The 6023-nt window shown below is 42.1% G+C and overlaps 1 non-coding gene across 1 annotated transcript; it reads right to left on the bottom strand.

Moving 5' to 3' along the window:
- Positions 1–4849: 4849 nt before the first annotated feature.
- TRNAG-CCC (transfer RNA glycine (anticodon CCC)) lies at positions 4850–4922 on the bottom strand. The gene has a single exon. It is a non-coding gene; the product is annotated as a tRNA-Gly (tRNA).
- Between the last annotated feature and the right edge of the window lie 1101 nt (positions 4923–6023).

The following is a 6023-nucleotide window of genomic DNA, read 5'->3' as shown; positions in this document are numbered from 1 at the left end:
TTGTGGTAGGCAGAAAAAGGTTCCCCCAAAGACGTCTCGGTCCTAGTCCTTGGAACCTGTGGCTACTGTTACGTCTCATGGCAATGGGAAAATTAAGGTGGGCAGGTGGAGTTAAGGTTGCTAATCATCTGATCTTGAGATGGGGAGATTATCCTAGATTATTCAGGTGGGGCCATTGTAACCAGGACATGCGTGCCAAGTCGCTTTAGTCCTGTCCGATTCTTTGCCACCCCACGGACTGTAGCCCGCCAGGCTCCTCTGTCCATGGGATTCTCCAGGCAGGAATCCTGGAGCGTGTGGCCATGCCCTCCTCCAGGGGATCTTCCTGACCCAGGGAGCAAACCCGAGTCTCATGTCTCCTGCATTGGCAAGCAAGTCCTTTACTCCTAGCACCACCTGGGAAGCCCTGTGATGAGGACAACTCTCCTCATAAAGCACAGACAGAAGAGGAGAACTTAGAGATGACGGTAAGAGAAAGAATCATTGCTGGCTTTGAAGACAGAAGGCGGCACTGAGCCAAAGGATGAAGGCAGCCTCCAGAAGCTGGAAAAGGCAAGAAAACACAGTCTCTCTGGAGCCTTCAGAAGAAACAGCCTTGCTGACACCATGACGTTATCCCTAAACCCAGTAAGACCCGTTTCAGACATAAACCCTTCTGAACTGTACGGTAATGAAATTGTGTTGTTTTAAGCCACTGATCTGTGGTACTTTGTTACAGTAGCTGTAGGAAATGAATATACCTTTCATCTGAGCATTATTCCTGCTTTCTTTTTTAAAAATATAGTTGCATTTGTTTTGGCTGTGCTGGGCCTTCCTTGCTGCAAGGGCTGCTCTCTAGTTGCGGCGCGTGGGCTTCTGACTGTGGTGGCTTCTCTTGTGGTGGAGCCCCGGCCCTAGGACAGGGGCCTCAGGAGCTGTGCTCGCGGGTTCAGGAGTTGGGGCTCCCAGGGTCTAGAGCACAGGCTCAGGAGTTGGGGCGCATGGGCTTAGCTGCTCTGCGGTACGGGCATTATTTCCAGACCAGAGATCGAACCCATGTCTCCTGCATTGGCAGGTGGATTCTTTACTACCGAGTCTCCAGGGTAGCCCTATTCCTGCTTTCTTAAAGCAGTCTTTACATTATCTTTTGGAAGACAGAGTTTTTTGAAGGACACACCTCATAGTGTTATTTGGGGGTAGAAAATGCTCTAACAAAACCAGCCAAAGCAGAAAGCCAGCTTCTTTTCGGGGTGTAGCTTCTCTCCTGCTGCTTCTCAATTGCTTTTAGCTACTTTGGTTAGAAAACGATGGCTTCATTTGGGAGTCATCCCACTTGGGAATTCAAATGTACTATAAAATAGCTGATAAGCCGATTTTCTTTTTTCTCTTGCCTGATCGTGCATTTTAGATAGAGCGCGCTTCTGTGCCGCATCAGACACTGTTTGCCAGGAAAGGGTTGAGAGAGTGTCAACTCTGAGGTTCCGCGGTGCCTGGCAGGGGTGGCAGACGGTTTGTGATCTCTGCCCCTTGCAACACCCAACATCCTGTTTGATGCAACCCTTTGATGCAGCGTGAAAGGCAGCAAGCTCCTCTATTTGACCCACTTCCTTATTCTCGAGCACAGGTATTGGGATTTGCATATTTGATAACCAGGTATTCATTATGTCGCATAAAATTCTTAGCACGTGGAGATACCACAACATGACCATTGGCAGTGATGAGTTTTTATTAAAAAAGGAGAAAATGCAGAGTGAGGCTCAACCTAGTTTTGACACATAACTTGCCCACTTGCTTCCATTCACATGGGTCTGTCGCCCTCAGCGTCTCCGGTGACACTGATGCTGGTGGGGACCCACTGGCTGTTGAGAAGAGGAACAAACTTTTTCTGGTTCTTCAGTGTAAAGAAGCTGCTTCTGTCTCTGGGACAAGCTCTGGAAATGTGGGATACTTTAAGCTTCCTCATTTTCTAATTTTTAAAAGAATAAAACCACTAAATCTGGCTCCAGGTAAAATAGTGAAGCATTTAATTCATTTCCTTAGGATTTGTACTGTGTTTGCTCCCCCAAAAAGAAAGATTACAAGAGTAAACTAGTAGAAAACGGGAGACTTTTGAGAGAGAGTTAAAATAATCACGACAAAGCACCCGTTTCCCCTACCAAGTGATTATATATTTTAAATGGCAGTCCTCAGTGTTTTGATGAGTATGTGGTGGAAAAGATGTTGACTGCTGCTGTGTACATGAGTGGGGGCACGAATTTTCCAGAAAGCAGAGTGGCTTTCTGTACTAAGAGCCTTCAGCAAGTTTATATATATATATATATATATATCTGAAATGATACTGTTCAGAATATATCCTTTTAAAACTCATCCTTTCAGTTCCCTTGTGTCTAAAATAGAGATAGTAACAGGGACTATTTCATAGAGTGATTTGAGAATTAAGTTATGGAAAACTAGCACACAAATGTGTGTTGACAACTGCTAGGCATAATAATTGATGAAAACTAAGAATCTTTTCAGATAAAAATTATTACAATGTGGTGGCCTGAAAATTTGGAGTGCTGTTACTCTGTTCTAGAGCAAACTTAAAAACCACTTTAGGATGAGATCTCTCGTCTACTCCCTGCCCATTCACTTCTGGAAATAGATCTCTTTAAATGTCGCAAAGTTACATAAATGGAGCTTTCCATTTAATTCAGACATGTTGTCATAAAAAGGGTTAAGGATTTCTTCAACAGGAAACTACCACATATAAGCTTTATGGATTGTTTTAGGGTGATCTTCCGTGTTCTGAGGGAGCATTCTAGCGAACACTCAGTGCCTGAAGTTGTGTGTTTCATGTGAGCTGATAAGGATTTCTAAGCAGCAGATTTGTAGGATCAGGCTCTGGATCTCTCTGAAGGTTTTCAAAGGTCTTTGAAGACCAGCCTTCTTGGCCCCCAAGGAAAGGAGGTTCAGATTAGTCTTGGCTGGTAATGATGGGGCTGTGGTTGGGATGAGCAAGTCAAGGCCTGTTGTGAAAGAAAAGAGAATTCAGCTATTTTGGACGGCAGTAAAGTGAGTGTTCAACAGGAACTCACAGAAAATAGGGGAGAGAACACTGCAAGCAGTGTTTCTGGGATGGAGAGCTAGTCACCTGGCTCTTGAGAAAGAGGGGATGGTCAGAATGTGTCGGTCCTTTAATGGACCGGAACCTGATGGTCCAGAGTCGACAATGAGAAAGTGAAAGAAGGAAAGAGGCTAATATTCCCTGGGTTACACAATCAGCTTTCGTGTTCCAGGGAGTCAGCCAGAAATAGAGAGATAAAGAGAAAGAGAGGAAGAGAAAGAAAGACAGACAGACACGGGGACCAAAGCTCTGATGGACCAAAGTTGTTTTAATCAACATGGCTTGGGCATATATATTGTCTGACAAGGTAGTTATTCTCAGCAAAGATAAAGATTAAAATTCCAGGTATACAAAACACAAGGCGATTCCTATTAAAGAGAGAAGAGGGTACTTATCACCAAAATGAGAAACGAAAAAAGGAAATGCCTGAATTCCTCAGCCCTGGGAAAGATGTGCCTCTCCTCTTATTTCCTGAATATTCAGAAATTAAGAAGGGCCAGAGGATTCCTGACAATTCCCCCTATTTTATTATATTTGTAAAAAAGGTGCTGACCAAATGAGTTTGGTTAGTATTAACCAACCGTATAGAAAGGCGACGATAAACAACAAATGCAATCATCAAGACAATCACCAAAGTTACAGCTCCAGACCAGTTGCTGCGGGGAGTACTTTGAAACCATACTCGTGGGTCTAGCCCAGATTATTTGTTCAGCTAGCTGTCCAGCTAAAGGTTTTCAAATTAGTGGAAGAGGGCAGACGTTTAGAAAAAGTTTCAAAGATTTCCTTTTGTAGTAATTGTACATTCAGAGAGGGGTTATCAAGTAAATGAAATTTTATTTGTTCCCAGTTGTAGGTACTATGATTGAAATGAACAAGAGTAACACAAAATTGGCAATTAATACAAGTTACAGAATGTAAAGTCTTATTAAACTGTAAATTTCTTATGGCTATAACAAAGGAAGTGGGACGCAGGCCTGTATAAAATATGACTGACTATAGTGAAAGAAATAGTTACTATGACCACGACTGATCCCGGTGAAATGTCCAGTCTAAGTCGCAAGTTTTTTGGTTCTGGTAGCAAGTTTCCAAATGTCCCATTGTTTAGACCCAATTTGTTTATCGAGGACGATTCGAAGAGGAGGAGGGGATGCCATTCCACCACCGTCAAACCAGCCAAGAAGTCCTTTGTCATGGTAATGTTTCAACATAGTGCTAGTAACCTTTTACATAATGCTTTTTGTTCTTTCCCTAACCCTTTCCCTAAAGTTTCAGTAGTAAACATGGTTCACAGACAGAAAAGGGGCAGCAATATCCGAAAGTCTTCTTTTGGAGGCAGGAGGAAAACCCAAGTTTGTGGGCCGACGTTTATGCATAATTTTCCTGGGCCCAGGGAATGGAAGGACTTCATAGCCTAAAGAAATATTAAATAGTTTTCTCGCCTCCCCAGGGTGTGAGGGTTTCAGGGAGGGGGCATATGGGTGGAGTCATTGGTTGATTCCAGCGGTCTTTTCTCCATCCATTTAATGACCTGTAATAAAGGGGGGTTGCGTAAGTAAATTAGTTAATCCGGCTTGAGCAAGGGTCGGGTAAGCCAACAGAACATAGTGATATGAAGGTTTTCAGGACTCTGAGGCATTCCCTGTTGAGAAATCAGTTTTGTTTTGTTTTGTTTTGTTTCCCTTTGGCTATGCTGGGTCTTAGTTGCGGCATGCAAGATCTTTAGTTGTCGCATATGAACTCTCAGTTGTGGCATGTGGGATCTAGTTCCCTGACCAGGGATCGAACCCGGGCCCCCTGCATTGGGCGTGCAGAGTCCTAGCCACTGGACCACCAGGGAAGTCCTGAGAAATCAGATTTTTAACTTGATTAGTGAGGTTTTTATTTGTCCCCAAGAGGGGAGGTCATAGGGTTGATGCCACTGAGGGGCGGCGCTTTCTGGAGATCTTTAGAGTCGCCATGGCCCGTATTGGAATTTCTTCCTCCCGGGGTTCTTGTTGTTTCATCTCCATTTTGAATGTCGGGGTCCCCTGTGGGTTGAATTTTTCGAGGAAAAAGTTTGTTGGATCCATTTGGGAAAATACAAGAATATCCCTTTCCCTATAAGATTAGTTTCCCAGATTTCTATTGATTATTGAACCCGTTTTGGTACCAAATGGGCAGAGGAACAGAAGTGTCCTTCAATTCCTTGAAATGTCTTTCTGCTCTTGTTAAAATATTTCCCTGTGGTAGGTTTAAAAAATTTAAAACAAATAAATCTGTATTAGCAATAGTTATATGTTTAGAAAATATCTTATGTTGGAATCTAGTAAAGTCTGCTTTAGATAAGGAAGACAGTAGTGTACCTGTGTATTCCTGCTTCTTTAATGTTTTAGTTGTAACTTTAGTGTGTGATGTATTCATTCAACCATGTCTTGTGTCTGTGGATTATAAGGAATACTTGTAATATGTTTAATAGAAGAAGATTGTAAAAATTGTTTAAAGTGTCTAGAAATATAGGCAGGGCCATTATCTGTTTTAATAGAACTAGGAGTTTATGGTGGAGGTTTCTATATTTTTTAATACAAAAATGGAATATTTAGAACCAGAGACTATATTACTGGGGTAATGATGTAGGCAAATAACTTGAATAAGGGCATATAATTCATTTTGTTGAGCAGATATTTTTTAAGAGACCAGAATGAAGCTTTGGTGTTTTTAGTCCCATCTATATAAAAGAAATGCGGGAAATAATAAATTCAGTGTTTTTGAAGAAATTCCACAGCTTACCAGAAGGATAATGAAATGGTATTTCTCCAAAATAGTTTAGAAAAGCTAATTGGAAATCGGTAGAAGTTTGCAATGTGTTCTCAAATTGAGATTTATTTGTAATAAAGTTTTATTAAAGTATAAAGGAGATAGAGAAAGCCTCTGACATAGGCATCAGAAGGGGGCAGAAAGG

Source organism: Muntiacus reevesi, chromosome 11, assembly GCF_963930625.1.
Source record: "Muntiacus reevesi chromosome 11, mMunRee1.1, whole genome shotgun sequence".
NCBI classification, from domain to species: domain Eukaryota; kingdom Metazoa; phylum Chordata; class Mammalia; order Artiodactyla; family Cervidae; genus Muntiacus; species Muntiacus reevesi.
Note: the sequence above shows the minus strand (reverse complement) of the source record. Positions and strands in the feature narration are given on the sequence as shown.